At 43.1% G+C, this 16,883-nt stretch overlaps 1 long non-coding RNA gene across 1 annotated transcript; it reads left to right on the top strand.

The window, feature by feature from the left end:
- The first annotated feature begins 868 nt into the window (after nt 1-868).
- LOC143441141 (uncharacterized) lies at nt 869-13,333 on the top strand. Its single transcript, XR_013108364.1, has 4 exons — nt 869-1,015; nt 3,751-3,929; nt 10,761-10,828; nt 13,162-13,333. It is a non-coding gene; the product is annotated as an uncharacterized LOC143441141 (long non-coding RNA).
- The last annotated feature ends 3,550 nt before the right edge of the window (nt 13,334-16,883 follow it).

Below are 16,883 nucleotides of genomic sequence, written 5' to 3'. Positions count from 1 at the left end.
GCATCAAGTTCCAGGCCATCCAGGACCGCACAATGAGACCCTGTCTCAAAATACCACTAATAGATTAATTAATGAATTAAGTGACTAAAATATAACATTCCAATGACCAAGAGAAGAATAGATTATTCATAATATAGTGCTATCGACCAAATGGCAGATCTTACAAGCTAGCAATAGGATGTCTGGTGACTCTTCCGCTAGACTCTAAGTTCCACAAGGACAGGAGACATATCACAAGATAGAGTACCTGTAAACCCTGTGTCTACCTCAGTTACAATCAGCTAGTGAGTTGCTCCAAACTTGGTGCTGTCATATGATATTGGATATTTTACTCACAAATCTGAGTTTGGCTGGGTCAGTCAAGCTGTATTCACTGAGAACTATTTCTGCAGTTGAACTCAGAACATGGTGGGGTGGGGTCTGGGAAGAACCAGACAACTGAGAGCAAGAGAGCTATATATGTGGACATTTCTAGCTGTCTCATATTTTCCCCACATGATAGTCTCAGCATAGCAAACCTATCACAAGGCAGCAGAAGGCTCCTGGCATGAGTTCCTGGGGCAACAGCAAGAGCAGCATCCCCTTTAAACCTAACTTAGACATTGCACAGCATCCTTCAATGCTTGGGTTGAGAATCAGTGTCCTCCTCAAAAGACCTGGGGGCTTTACAGACAAGCCTGATCCACAGTCCAGCTCTCCCTTACCTAGCAGGAGTCTCAGGTAATGCGACTTGTTTTCCTCGGCACCCAGAGGTGAACTATGCCATTCTGGAAGGTAAGCGTCTTTACTGGGAAAGCATTTATCAGGATTAGAGACTGAGTGTGAGTTAAGAGGCAAGACATTAGAGACAAAGACCGAACTGTTCCGAGTGTGTCATGGAGACGAGTTTGTGTTTGCTTCTGAGGAAAGGCCCTCTAAGGCAGGAGACTGACTAAAAAAGACCTTTCACTCCAAAGTGTTCCCTACGGTGTTGGATCTATAGGCCGCTTTACAGATGAAAGCACCTCTGTTTACAGTAAGTCTGTTTCTAGTAACACGTTGCTGCTGTGTAGTCCGGGCCCTCTTCCAGTCTCTGAAATATTTTGAATGAGAAGGATTTTTAGCTACTTTGCAATGTGATGGCCTATAGTAAATAATAAATAGGAACAAGTGTTACAATTATTGAGCAAATGTTTAATGCTACACATCTTAATAAAAATGACTGCATATTGTTTGGTATACCAGGCTTGGAAGACAGCCTGAGAAAACTCAGCTCTGGTGAACTTAACTAGTGACAGTATTGCTAGTTTAAGTGGTAAGGGCATATAGATAGGGCAAACTTAGAGACAGGACAATCCTGTAATTCAGCAAGGTCACCTGGATTCATCTTCTTGTATCCTCTCTCTGTAGCTATGTATTATGTTAACTTTGCCCTTTATTCTGACACTGGTTCACCTGGGAATTGGATGGGCCTGAACCCTGCAACCAGGATGTATTGGAAAACACCACATCTGTGCCTAAAATCTGTGCCCTGTTATCACTTCATCTGGACAATCTGTCATCCACTGTCTAACTCTAAGCCAATGACAGTGAGAGACAAAATGGGAATATAAGAGAGCATGCTGTTTGACCAATTCAGACCTGGCCTCCTCTTCCTCTGCCTCCTCCTCCTCCTCCTCCTCCTCCTCCTCCTCCTCCTCCTCCTCCTTCTCCTCCTTCTCCTCCTCCTTCTCCTCTTCCTCCTGGTATGTAGGAACTGGTTGATTTGCACTAAGGCAAATGGGTTACAAAGGAGAAGGAACGTTCTCCAAGAAATGCCTGATTAGGTAGAGCAAACCAAGAGATCTCTACAACTGGGAAAGGTGGGGTACAGACATAGTTTTTTCAGTCTATAAAGGGAAATTAGGAAATCTTAGACAGGCATGTTCCTTTGATTCCAGCTCTCAGGAGGCAGAGGCAGGAGGAACTTTATGAGTTTGAAGCCAGGCTTGTCTACATAGTGAGTTCCAGGTCAGTGTAGGAGGAGCTAAGGTGGGAGGAGTAAAGAGAAGAAGAGGAGGAGAAAGGAGAGGAAGAGGAAAAGGAAAAGGAGGAGCTAAGAGAGAGATGGAGAATGAGAGAGAAAGGGGAGATGGAGGCTGATGTTCGCTTGTCTGTAGCAGTCAATGGTAGTTGGTATATCTAGGTTGGATATTGGGTTACACCTCTGATTGTAAGGTTATCTTGTTATTGATCATTACTAAATATATAAGCCTTTGGATAATCTAAGCATTAGAGTCTCATCTGTACCGAGCCTATGTGGTTGGAGGGATGGTCTGGGCGCTGCCCAGCCTTGCAGAGACAGCATGGAAGGTTGGCAGAGCCATCTCCCACGCTGGCGTCTTGTGGGTGGCAAGGCTAGTGTCTCTAGTTGGCCATTTCTAGCTGCTGTGTGCACGTGGCCTTTGGCCACACAACATGGCAGCTGAGCTCAGCAGAGCTGCTGCAGCTTAGACAGTCGGATTAACCAGAGGCCACAACAGGTCAGCCACAGCTAGAGAGAGAGAGAGAGAGAGAGAGAGAGAGAGAGAGAGAGAGAGAGAGAGATTGTCTCCAACAAGAAAAAAGTGAGAGAGGAAAACAAATCCCCCCAAACAAAATCAAAACAATAACAAGTTATTTTTAAATAACTGACAGTTTTTTTTTTTTTTAAAAAAGGGTTTATTATTTTCTTTTTACTTATTTGGGTGTTTTGCCTACATGTATGTCTATGTACCTCGTGCATGCTGTGCCAGTAGCAGTTGTTGGGTCCCCTGGAACTGGAGTTACACATGATTGTGAGCCACCTCTTGAATGCTAGGTATTGAACCCCAGAGCTTGGGAAGAGCATTCAATGCTCTTCATCACTGAGCCATCTCTCCAGTCCCAACATTTTGTTTAAACCACAATTCTAGAAAAACAGGTTGGCATCACTGATATAATAGGAAGTGGCAGAAAGAGAAACAGGACAGATAATAGGTGGATGTAAAATGAAAAGTTGCTGAAGGGGGAAACAAAGCTAATTTTCAGGCTCTTCACTCAGTAAGAAGAGGACTCTGTTGTTGTTTCTCTCAAGACATGAATGGCGCAGAGGTCTAACTAAAATATTTATTAGAACCAGCAGTAAACAGAACAAAGACAGAACAATTGACAGTAAACACCTTTGTCGAAAGATGGACAGGAAGCCAGGCATAGTGGTACATGCCAGCAATCCTGGCACTCAAGAGGCAGAAGCCTGAGGATTGCTGCATGTTTGAGGCCAGCCTTGGCTACATAGTGAGTTCCAGGCCAGCCAAGTTAGATGGGGAAGCTCTTTCTTAAAAGAAACTAACAAAACCAGGAGAGACAAGAAGGAAAAAAGGAAGGAAGGAAGGAAGGAAGGAAGGAAGGGAGGGAGGGAGGGAAGGAGACCATTTTCAAAGACAAAGCACTTGATATGGAAAAAAACATAGTGTTGAGCCAGCTGAAATCAGACAGGGAAAGGTAGCTACCCCTGAGATTAATAAGGAAAGAAATCCAGGAAGCAGGTGACCAGGAAACAGGTGGTAGAATGGGAAGGAGGGGAAATCACTACAGTAGCACAGACCTGCACTTCTGTCTTATCTCTGGGAGAGCCTAAAAGGATGCCGGGAATGCCAGGGAGAAGGTATCCAGAAATGATGTCACTTCTGGAGATACTGCCAAAAGGAAGGGAAGTGTGGCATCTTCTCCTTCCTTTTCTAATTACTATTGGCACCTTCTAATTGTACCTAGTTCGGAGCCAGCCAGAAGTGAATCCTGGGAGATGTAGTTTGCAGGGCCCCAAGCCCCAGCATTATGAAGTTGGCTACAGTAGAGCTGATATGAAGCGAAGAGACACAGATAAATAATTGGCACGTGTGGTGATGCTGGAAAGTGAGTTTATGTCTGCACTGCTGATGAACGAGCAAGAGGTGAGTAGCTTTTTATAACCCTGACAAAGACATGGCCCTTTGGAGAGCATAATCCTTAAAAATAACCCAACGGCAAGGGGGGAAAAAGAATCTAAACAAAAATGTGGGAAGTGGCATCATTCATAATGAAAAACAAACCGCGCACCCCACAAACAAGACATGATTAAGCAGACCATGCTGATCAATGTAACAGAATACAGCTGACAGACAACCCCCAGAACACATGTTTCCAATAAGTCTGAAAATGTCTACGTAAAATAAGGTTAAGGGGAAAACGTTGAACCCAGAACTGTTTGTCTACTACACTAATGACACCTGTGAAAAAAAAAAAAAAAAAAAAAAAAAAAAAACCACCCGAGTATATTAAGAAAGACTCCAGGAGACAGAATAACGTCACAGGTTTGGAGTATCATGTTACTTGGGGGCTTTTCTTCTACGAAGTTGCCTAAATGCTTAATTAAAAGAGAAAAGTAAATGAGTTTTTAATTTTACTTTAGATGCCAAAACGGCTGGAAATGATGTGTTTCATATTAAGCTGCTTTGAAGAGAAAAGAAAAACCAAAACCCATTCACATACACGCACTGAACAACCTGGCTGACCGATTCCACATAGCACTTTTTTACAACTCTTGGCATTAATCACTGCCATGGCCTCAGGCCAGTGTCCAATTGGTCTGGAGATTTTATTTTACAACCTGAGAACCATGGCTGGCTCCCAGGGCCTCTGCTCTCCTGCCCCGAGCCAAGCCTTTCTTCTTGTTGCTGAACTTCATGGATTTTACTGCAGGCCCAGGAGCTGTTAAAGTCAGCTAAAACAATGAATGAAGATAACAGGCTGACTGCAGACCCCCCTGCGTTGTGATGGTTGGATCTTTGTACATATTTACTTATTGCTCCAGCATCAGCTGGTTCTCTTCATGAGCTATAGTGCCTTCTACCCTATCTGAAACACACCCCTGAGGCCAGAAGGGACATACCTTCTGTCTGCCCCTCCCCCACTAAGTCGCTTCCCAGATCTTTGATGTGCCCAGCTTCCTGGACTCGTGAACTCTCTCTGGCAAGCTAATCCAGATGTCACAGCTGCCTAGGAACGAGTGGAGAATGTGGTTACAGTAGGGAAGAAATGACGGAGTAACTGCTTCCCATGGGGGCCGGCTGGCAGATTGCCCAAGAGACCTTGGCCATGCCTTGGGCAGGCTCTCAGTGCAGTGGATTAGGCAGCCAGGGGTTTAAAGGAGCAGTCTCTAAACTTGACCAGCTTTCTGTCTTTGTCTTTTGTGACTACTGGAGGACCATTGTCCAAAGGAGGGTCCAACTTTGCAATTAGAATTTTACAACCTAGCATTTGTATGGCCCTGCCTTAGGTAAGCCCTTGGCACCTCAGTGATTTTTGTTTTGTCCCCTCCCCCTCCTCCAAAACAAGGTTTCACTGTGTAGCCCTAGCTGTCCTGAAACTCAGTCTTTAGACCAGGCTGGCCTTGAACTCACAGAGACCTACCTGACTCTGCTCCTCAAATGCTGGGATTAAAGGCGAATATCACCATGCCCTGCCTGGCACCGCAGTTTTTAAGGTACATAATGGGAGGATAGCAGTAAATAGTTCCCAGTTTTATTGCACAAGATCTGAGACTAGGGCACTTACAGTCCCCTGGAAGATATTGCTAGCTGTTTACCTGTCCTGCGCTTCCTTGTCTATAACAGAAATAACATGTTTCTTTTGTTTGCAGTAGCAGTGTGCCCAGATCAAAAGCACTGCCCCTTTATGCAAAACAAAAGCAAAAAGCATGCCTTTCATCTCGGCACAAAAGAAGCTGAGACTGGATGAGTTCTGAGACTGACTTCCAGGCCACAGGGGTCTAGAAAATGAAACTTTATCTCAGACAAACAAACAAACAAACAAACAAAGGAAACCCCCTCCCTACCCCAGGCTTCCTTACAGGTATATCTTCTAGTGGCTCCCCAGTGAGAGGCTTCTAGGAAAGCAGTAGATGCTGACAGAAAAGGAACATTCAGTCCCTTGTTCTCCTTCACAGTGAACTCTGCCCACCTCCAGACATCTGGGTTTTTTGTTCTTGTTTTGTTTTTTTGTTTATTTGTTTGTTTTTTTAAAGACTGAGTCAATACTATAGTCCAAAACTGGCCTAGAACTCTGTATCCTGCCTCCCCTCCCAGGTCCTGGGATGACATGCATGCTCTACCACACCAGGATGCCAGACTTCTTATCTAAGGAGAAGGAATTCCACCTAGCTATGCTTTTATGCCCAGCTTCTGTCATCTGCAGCTCAATGCAATCCTGGTCTGAATACTTAGCATTTCCCTGCAGTAAAAATACCTGAAAAAAAAAATTCCCTTTTATTTTTCTGAAAAGTCCCTTTAATAACATCATGATCTCATAATATAATGGCATCAACTGTCTTAAGAGTGAGCAAAGAGGTTCCTAGTTACTGTTTTGAAACTTAATTATAGCTAAGCCTGTAAAAAACCTTATCAGTTATTAACTGGGACTGGCAAACTTTTCATTATTCTTAGACATTGGTTGTAAACATTAATTGAAAAGGAACTGGGCAAGAGTCATGAATGGTGGTACATGCCTATACATCCATCAGCTGGGAGAAGATGAAAGTGGAATGAAGAGTTCAAGGCTAACTTCAGCTACATAGTGAATTCAAGGCCAGCCTGGGCTACATGAAACTCTCAAGACCCCACTTCTACCTACGGGCCCTACAAGGAAAAAGAAATAGAGTTTGGTATACAAGGGTGAAGGAAATAAGGCATTTAAATACTTTAGCTGACGTGATCTTTATTTCACTAGTTAAACTTTATTTTCAGAAATGCAATGATCATTTCCAAGAGATATTGTCTTATTTTTAATGTACAAACATACTGAGCTGGTGTCTCTGGCATTCAGAAATATTTTCTAAAAGATTTATTTATTTTATATATGTGACTACACTGTTGCTGTCTACAGACACCCCTGAAGAGGCCCTCAGATCCCCTCACAGATGGTTGTGAGCCACCATGTGGTTGTTAGGAATCGAACTCAGGACCTCTGAAAGAGCAGTCAGTGCTCTTAACCTCTGAGCCATCTCTCTAGCCCCCAGCAATATTTTAATAAATTAAAAAAAGTAAGGCTAGAAAGAAGAGTGGGGAAGATATGTCCTCATTTCTCCAAAGAGTTAAAACCAAAGTACAGAACAAACAAACAACAGACAAAACAAAACAAAAAACCCTAGATGGTTTCTCGATGCTTTCCTGATCAGGATTAGTCTAAGACACAGGAAGCAGTTTACTCTCTTACCTCAACTTTCTGAAAGGTGGCGGGAGGGAAAGAAGAGCCTAGCTCCCTCGCCAGAGGAGCACAGTCTAGCTTCAGTCAGGGAAATATGGCTTCTTCATCTTACCAGAGCAAAGGCAGAGGCCCTACCGGACACTCCTGTGAATTGTTTCTCTCGCTGGCTTTTTACACTCCGCTTTTCAGCAAGAAAAAAACAAGGCACCATAATTACACGCAGAAAGAACAGCATCCAAGTGGCTAAAGATGAAATTGTTTCTTGCTCATTCCTCTGGTGCCTTGTGTGGCAGGTGATACACATGCCTCATGGGAACTAGGAACCCAAGCTGAGGGAGCCATCTCCATCTTGCCTGTTACCGGCCGAGGGTAGATGGTTGGTGTCATAAGGGCTCTGGCAGTGTAAGTATATGTTGCTTTTGTTATCTTCGGATTAGCAGGACCCAGCTGCATGGTGCCAGCAACCAAAACTGGGCCATGAAGTGAAATCCTCTTATGTGGCCAAAAGGGGGCGCCAGAGGGAGTGGGCGAGTGACCCTAATGACTATCCTGTGAGGCGGTATGTCCCAGCATGTATATTCCCTCGTTCTTGTAACAGATTCTAGCACTATTTAGCTTCCGTTCCCAGATGAGCAGGCCAAACAATTTGAAAGGAATTCTCTCTAATATGAAAATTTGTTTCACTTTCTTAGGATTTCCTCAATAAAGTTTTTCCATCACTCCCCTGGTCTCCTAGTGTAATTTGTTTAATTGCCGACAGCTTTGGGAGTAGGGTGGAGTAGAGGAATGGCAAGTAGAGATTAAATAAGAAATCCAAGCTGGGGGTGGTGGTGCATGCCTATAGTTACTGCACTTGAGAGATACAGGGGTTCAAGGCAAGCCTCAAGTTACACAGTGAGTCCTAGGCTAACCTGGGATATGGGAGACCCTGTATCAAACTAAAAATGAACAAACAAATAAGATGAGAGATAGGTAGGTAGATAGATAGATAGATAGATTAAATCAACCTGGCCAAGGATCCAAAGCTAATCACAAGAGCAGAAACAAACAAACAAAATCAACTAAAACAGGAATTTGGAGAAAGGCTGCTAGAGGTGCCAAGTGGGTCATTCAGACAGGGCCCTGAAATTGAGAGGCGACATTGTTCTATTTCTGTTCCTCAAAAGCCTTGAGTGATCACTTCCAAAGTCTCCTGTTACTCAGGATGGTGGCCAGTTTCATGAAAGAGCTCTCTTGGCTGTGACCCGGTTTTCACCGTCCATCCCTAAGTAGCGTTTGCAGTTTGGAGTTCATTTAAAGTATTATGTATGTGTTTTTAATCATTGCTCCGAGGATAGAAATTCTGAAAGGAACCGGTGTTTTGAAGGGAAATATCTGCTGTGGCACCTCAGGGAGCAAGTCTCTTTAGAGGTCTCAGGTGGAGCATGGTTGAGAACCACTGACTGGCTTCTGCCAGAGATGTAATTTTGACTAAGGAAAAGAACGAACCCTTGAGCTTTTTTTTTTTTTTTTTTTTTTTTTTTTTGAGACAGGGTTTCTCTGTGTAGTCTTGACTGTCCTGGAACTCACTCTGTAGACCAGGCTGGCCTCGAACTCAGAAATCTGCCTACCTCTGCCTCCCATGTGCTGGGATTAAAGGCATGTGCCACCACCGCCCAGCTACCCTTGAGCTTATAAAATGGGGTTTTCACCATGATGTACAACAATTAGTATGCATAATCAAATGGTGTGTTCACTAACTTTGAGTGTTTGGCTAGTGTTCAAAGTGTTGATATAACTAGAGTTGGCTTTCTGTAAGTATATTCTAAGACAAATTAGAAATCTGATTGCTAAATTAAAAAAGCTACTTTTAAAGAAAATTTTACCTAAAGATTCTTACAGCAGCATCTACCTGCCAACAGCATTGTATTTGGAATGGTGGTGTCCTGTCTCATCTCTAATTAACTCTAATTTAGCAAGATTTGTGTGAGTTATAAATTACTATTTTTCCACAGCTTCTCGATTTTTTCATATATATATAGATATAGATAGTGTGTGTGTGTGTGTGTGTGTATGCACGCGCTGGGCATTGAATTGAATTGAAAATGCCTCAAGCATTTTTTTCTGTGGGAGACTTAAGTGCATATTTGAAGCATTCCAACTAAGAAACAAACAAGAAAGACATCAAAGGGCCAAATAAATCCACAGAAGCATGGCACTGTCCAAACCAGCCTATTCCAAATCTGTCTCACCCTGTTTGCCCACTACCATCATCCAACAGGGACCATAAAACAGCCCAAAGCTGAAAGCCTGGTGTTCACAGTAAAAGTAGAGTGGCTTCTGGGAAAGTTCTAGTGCTTTTAAATGTCAGCAAAGGGGAGTGGGGATTGATGTTGGAAGAACTGTTTGACGAACAGGTTGTAAGTGTGTCCAATGGGTGTCGGGTTCCTGTCTGCACACCATTAAGCCTGAATGCTAAGGAATGAACCCACCACTTGGGTGGCTAGCTGGAGTGACCATGACTGGAACGGCTTCCAGCACTTGGGCTGATGATGTAATTCCAGGAGAACAATTACTTCAGCTTTTCAGACAGCTGGTCTCCGTCTAGATTCCTTTGTCTTAGCCCAGCATTCTGTTCTTAATGATCTCTCCCCCTCCCCTTTACACGCCTTCCTCCCCTGATGGTATCATTACATGCAGAAGATTGCAGATGTTTCATTTATATACCAGGCAAGATTAATATTTACTTTAAGCGAAATCGGCCTGGTGCGTAAAACCCATCTAACAGTGCATATAATACCCAGAGAAGTCTGGGGTTTTCAGCTTTGGTAAGAACTGAAGAATGCAAGTAGGGGGCGGGAGAAGTGATGGGAATGTTTGCTTCAGGATGCATCAGTCCCCTGGTACCATTAGCTCAACAGGAATTAGATGTAACTATGAGTAGAGGAAGTCATTAAGCCAATGGCATTTTTTCTAGAAAATCCTTACTATACATCCTACCTAGATTGATTTGCACAAAGAATACAAAGGAGAGAAAAAAAATGGTTAAAATGGAGAACATGATGTGAGGGAGGACAAATACTGGCCGGCGTTCTAATAGACACAACCCAAAGGAGGGCTACGGAGGCCAGGAGAAAGCAATTTCAATTAGTGTCGTGACTAGTGCCATTGCCACTGAGCAGAACCACCAGTTGAATGACTGACTCTCTAGGGGGGGAAAATAGCCAAAAGGGGCTCTTTGTCCATTGTGAACATAAACGCAAATGTTTGTGCAACAGAGAGAAATGCCCTTCTGTGGTTTCCCCCTCTTTAAGTCAGGGATGACTGAATAATATCCAGCCAGAAAAACATAATAGTGATTGATGACTGGCAATATATCATGTTTTATATCACCAGGAACAGACATATATTTTTGGCCTATTTCTCTACATATGCAGTCTCCATGATCAGTAGGTTTTTTTCTCATTCCCCACTTCATCCCACTTCATCTATCCCTCTTTCTCTTTTTTTCCTCTTTTGTTCTTTGATTCTCTTTCTTTTCTTTTTTTTTTTTTCCAATATAGAGTTTCACCGTGAAACCAAGGCTGGACTTGTGACCTCCTGCCCTGATCTCTGAATGCTGGGGTTACAGGTACACACTTCCATACTTAGCTCACAAATGTTTAAGAACTATGTATTATTCTGTCTGGGTTCTTGCAAATGATCAGCTAATACTTTTTCTTAAAGTTTGCCTTTCTGTCTTTTTAAGATTAATTATCAACATGTGTATGTGTGTGTGTGTGTGTGTGCACAGACATTTTGGTGGTTTGTCTGGTGCTGTTATATAGTCAAATGCTAAACACTGGCCTCCAAGATCACCATGGTTGCAGTCCAGGTGAGCAGGTTCTCACATACACCAAATGATGTTGTATAAAATATGTTCTACATATTCTCTGACTGGTTAAATAAAAGCTGAGACAGTCAATTACTGGGAAGACTAGAGGTAGGCGGGCCTTCGGATACCAGGCTGCGGGTAACAGGTAGGGACCACAAGGAAAGAGGGAGGGGGGAAGAGAAGGGGAGAAGACGATGGAGAACCAGGAAATGGCCTGATGGAGCAAATCTAGCACAGACAGGTCAACTATTGACAATGACTGGGAAAATGCAGAGCCAATCTAATGTAGAAAAGTAGTTTAGGGGTAATTGCTTAGTAATCATGCTAAAGATTAACTAAACCAATAGGACCCTGCCTCAATTATTGGGGGGCTGGCTGGGTCGTATTAAGAACTAGTAGAGTTATTAATTATTCTAACAACACAGACACACAAATGCAAATTTTAAAAATAAAATATTCTTCCACTATCTTCCTCACATTCATACTGATTTTAGATATCTATTGTTGATTTAAAAATTAGCCCCAGAATTTAGTGGCTTAACAATATATTTCCATCCGTTTCTATGGATCAGGAATCCGGAGGGGCTTATCTCAATGGTTCTTGTACATTCCCTGCAGGGGTAGCAGTCACCTAAAGCTAGACAGGGTTGGGAGATCCACTCCTGAAATCGCTCTCACGAATAGGAAGTGATAGCCACTTGTTGACAGGAAGAAATGGAAGGTGGCTCCCTTAGAGGAAGTGACCCAGAGACAGAACCAGGAGGAAGGCTGCCATCTTTCATCACTTAACCCTGGGAGTTATACTTACACTCTCTGTGTAGACCTCTCACTTACAGTGAGAAAAAAACTAGGCCCCACCCAAAGGAGTCCTGAAGTCCTTATGGACATCTTTTTAAGTTGTTACAGGCTGGGGTAGTGGCTTAGTGGAAAAGTGAGTGTTCAACTTTGCTGGGGCCTTGAGTTTCAACCCAGTGCCCTAAGCTCCAACTGAATGTGGATAGAGTTCTATGAGAAAGTGCTTGTCCCCCATACTCAAGGTTCCAAGTTTGGTCTCAAAAACTCACTCCATTACTACTACCAAAAAACAATGGTAGCAACCAAAGAAAATCACCTTAGTACTTGTATTTTTTTTTTAAAAGGAAAACAGCAATATTATAGTGGACCTTTCTCTATGTATATACAGAGTGTGATATGCATATATCAGTATATATTATATACATATATACTATATGTCTAATTTATAGGTAATTGCATTACAAAACTTCTTTAAAATGATATAGAACGGTCTGGTGGTATTCTAGTATCTATTCCTTTGTTCTATTTGTTTGATGAAACAGTGTCTTGCTCTATAGTCCTGATTGGATGTGAACACAGTGTGTAACCCAAGCTGGTCTTAAACTCTGTCATGAGCCCACCAGAGATGACCACTCAGGTGTAGTTTATAGCCAATTGAAAGTCTTTATTCCAGCCTGTTTGACCCACACCTAGGTATTGGGGGAGGTGAGGCATGTGCCCATAAGATAAGCAGTTAGCTGGGACATCCTGACCTTTGTATCCAAGGATAGAGCTGGGTAGTTTTTCATGGGATTGTCCATCAAAAAATTCTAGTTAAACCTGAAATGGCCTCAGTAAGAATACAAGATGGAGGAATCTTTGCACTGTCTCGCCCATCACAGTGGCAATACTCCTGTTTCCTAGGATTTACATGAGTATGCCATATGTCTTAAATCTTTAGATACCGCCCTTTCCCATGAGGTTATATGAGGCTAGCTCATGGATATTTGTTTATTTCATTCATTTCATTGTGGACTCTTCCCTTGGAAGGTTTTTAGTAAGTAGTATCTATCTATCTATCCATCCATCTGTCTGTCTATCTCTCTATCTATAGCTGTATCTCTCTCTCTTTCTCTCCATCCCATCATCTCTTTGAGTGTATGTGCTTGGTATATGTGTGCATTTATATGTGTATGCAAGTCTTTGCACCCACGTAGAGGTCAGAGGTTGATATTGAGTAAATTCCTTTCTCTTTCTCTTTCCACCTTGATTTTTGAAACTGGGTCTCTCACTGAACCTTGAATTTAATATTTCAGCTTGTTTGGCAAGTACTCAGCAAGTACCTAGAATCTGCCTTGTCTCTGCCTCCCACCTCTGGGATTACAGGTGAGTTTTTGGTTTTGACTTTTAGGTGGGTGATGGGGATCTGAACCCAGGTGCTCATGCAGCAAACTCATTGTTTGTCTCCCCAGGCCTGTTATTTTTTTGAATAATTTCCTCCACTATTTCTCCTTTCTCCCTCCCTCCCTCCCTCCCTGCTCCCCTCCCTCCTTCTTTTCCTCTTTCCCCTCCCTCCCTCCTTTTTTCCTTTCTAAATCACCATGCCTGTTAATCAAGTGATAGCCCTTGGAGTGTGCCCTTTAGCTCACCATATATGTGCCTTGCAGACCTAGGAGCAAGAGGTAAGAACCTGTAGAGGGCACCCTGGGGTTCACAAGCATGTACTGTTTCCTTTCTTCTTCCTCCTCCTCCACAACCTGCAAGAGAAATACAGCCAGTCCTCTTCCTAGACATTGGGAGGGAAGCTCCAGGAAGGTGTGCATCGTTCTTGTTCTGCCGAGCCTGAGCCACGTGAGTGGCCTGATGGGCTCCAGCTTGAAGGCTGCCGGTGAGAACTGCAGGGATCCTGCTGCTAGCCTGGCATTCCGCGTGGAGAAAGGAGCGGAAGAGAGATGACGATGCTCCGAGAGAACAGATGGGCTTAAACATTTTTTAAAAAGTGTTCTCTAAAGTTAACATTTTTTTTTATTCTGAAGATGATTTTTTTCCTTTTTAAAAAGCCCATTTTATTGTAAAATATTAGCACATAGACAGATAAAATTATGTAACGTAATGGGTTAGTTATAAAGCCAAACAATATGTAGCTACTACTAACGTCAATAAAAACAAAACAAAACAAAAAACAAACAAACAAAAAAAAACATTGCTGGCTCTCTAGTAATCTCTGCCTGGGTCCCCTCTTCATCAGAAACACCATTCATTTAAATGGTAACCACAACTTGATCTTTTAATCATTATTTCTTTGCTCTTTTAACTTTTTCATCTAAAATATGGACCCTAAACTACCCTATGCTTGCTTGTTCCAAAGCTTACTACAAACGGGATCACCCGATACAAACACACATCGGCTTCTCTGCCTGGATGGCTCATTTATTCTCATTCCAAGGCTACAGCAAGTTCGCTGTTAGGAACAATCTTGCATATGACTCTTACCTAAGGTGTGTGCACATACATTTTAGGGTACTTGACTGTAGATGATGGGTAACAAAATCTTTTTGTTGCCTATAGAATGTTTTCCAAGTGGATTCCACATATATATTGCTACAAGAAGTTGAGGGGATTTCTCTTTGCTTCATGTCTAAGATAAGACATTTTGGCCAGGTGCAGTAATATGAATGTATATTACCAGCTACTGGGGAGACTAAGGCAGGAAGATTCCTTGAGTTGGGGAATTTAAGACTAGCCTGGGAAAATAGTGTTATTTCGTCTCTTGGAAAGTAAATGAATAAGCTGGGCAGTAGTGGCACACAGCTTTAAACCCAGCACTTAGGAGGCAGAAGCAGGTAGATCTCTGAATTCATGACCAGCCTGGTCTACACAGTGAGTTTGGGACAACCAGGGCTACACAAAGAAACCCTGTTTTAAAAAAAAGTAAGTAAAAACTTAGGATTCTTCATTTTAAGATTAAGATGCTTTTGTATGGAAAAAGCCCCTTTAAAAACAAAGGAAAAAACTCTGGGCATGGTGGTTCACATCTGCAATCCCAGCTTTAGAGACAGAAGCAGCAGGATTTGCCTTAAGTTTGAAGCCACTCTGAATAACATAGCAACAGCAACACCGTGTCTTAGATGAAACAAAATAAGATAGAAGAGAGGGAGGGAGGGAGGAACGGACAAATTGTTCCTTTTGCATGTTGTCATACGGCAAGATAAATATCTGGTTTTCCATTTAGAAACTTCTGATTTTCCCCTGAAATCTTTCCGACCACAACAGCTCAAATGATGAGAATCACCATCCTACAGGATGTGCTGTGGATTGTCCCTTCTTTTCTGTTTTGATATGAAAAATATATGTAGTATATAGAGGACCTAGCCTCTAATTCAAGAAACCTCTAATGAATCTCTCTCTCTCCCCCCTCTCTCCCTCCCTCTTCCCCACTCTCCTTTTCTCCATTATCTCTCCCTTCACCAGGTTTTGTTAGCCCAGGTTGTCCTTAAACTTGCTATGTAGCCAAGGCTAGATCCCTGACCTCCCCCCTTATTCTACCTCCAAATGTTAGAATTTTAGGAATGTGCTATCACATCTGGCCATGAACTCTCTGCTAGTATTTATGTATTTGTGTAGAGTTTTCTTCCATTGGATAAGAGTGGTATTGTGGCCACAGTAGTGTGGTGTATGAGTTCTAAGATCAGATCACAAAAGATACTATGGCATCAGGACTGCTCCTTTGGTCCAGGTGCTCTGAGGAAAGTCAGTTACCATGCCATGAGGATAGTATTTCGGCCACATCCACTGAGGATGTGGAAAAGAAATCAGTAAGCAGGTTGCATTGAATGATGAACCTTTGTCTCAGTCAAATACTCCAATGACTTCAGTGCCCCAGTCTTTGAGATTTCCAGCTAAGAACCCCAGAAATCATAGCAACGAGCTACCCACTCCAGCCCAGTGAATTCTTAACTCATAGAAACTATAATGCATTGCTATATTGTTTTAAGCCACCACACTTGGGAGTGACTGTGGCTGGAAACGCAGGGGGTTCCTCCAGGCGGGAAGTTAGGCACTGAGGCTGCGGCTACAGTGGCTCATTAAAGGCGTTCTCTACGGTTCCTCACTGCACAACCCCAATGACACCAGAAAGTCCATGAGTTTTACAGGCTTTATTTTCATGGCGGATGTAGATGGATCAGAATGTGCGCACCCCCATGAAACCCAAAGCAGACCTGAGTTAAATAGGGAGGAGAGAGGGGGAGGGGCTGGGGAAGAATGCTTAATTGGCTCCGCCCTCTGGCCTTCAGGCATCTCATTAGTATGTAAACCTCTCTAGGGCCTGAGGCCTGTGACTGATGGCCATAGACCTCTCTGTGGGAAGAGAAGCTGTGGAAGGCTGAAGCTAAATGAAAAGAACTAGGGCCTGGGAGCAGAGCCGAACTCTTGCTGTCCAATAAGGGTCCAGGGTTCCAGGCTTATGCTCAACTAAGCGCCCAGCTGTTTCTCACAGTACACCACCCCACAGGTGACGTAATATGCAAGGGTTGACAGTTGATTCATCATGATGCTCACCTAGAAGGCATTTGGACTTAAGTATTTGAATGGTTGAACAGCATTGCATGGGAAAGCTCTAGTAGAAGCATTCTGGCTTCATGTTTTCTGAACTGGAGCAGGCCTCCAAATGGAAGTACAGGCTTGGAAGTAGACACGTTAGAGGAATGCAGTTAAGCAGATACCGTAGAAATGCGACCAACAAAACCCAGACCAGAGGAGGCTACAGCCCAAATGACCCTATTTCTTCAACTGATTGACTGAAGGGGAAAAGCTAATATAACGCGCGCCTCCCGCGTTGCCCCACGCCGTGGACGAGAAAACACGTGAGACGCAATTTGGGTAGTTACTGCAAAATGAGGACTTTTTACTGTGACACACACGTGGAAAACTCGGAAGGACTCGAAAGGGCGGAAGGGGCCTTGCTTAAATACAGCCTAGAGTGACGTATTCACTTCTGATTGGCTGTTCGCTCACCACCCAATATTATGCCTCGGCA

This window comes from Arvicanthis niloticus, chromosome 2, assembly GCF_011762505.2.
Source record: "Arvicanthis niloticus isolate mArvNil1 chromosome 2, mArvNil1.pat.X, whole genome shotgun sequence".
Lineage (NCBI taxonomy): Eukaryota > Metazoa > Chordata > Mammalia > Rodentia > Muridae > Arvicanthis > Arvicanthis niloticus.
This window is presented reverse-complemented; position numbering and strand designations above follow the sequence as displayed.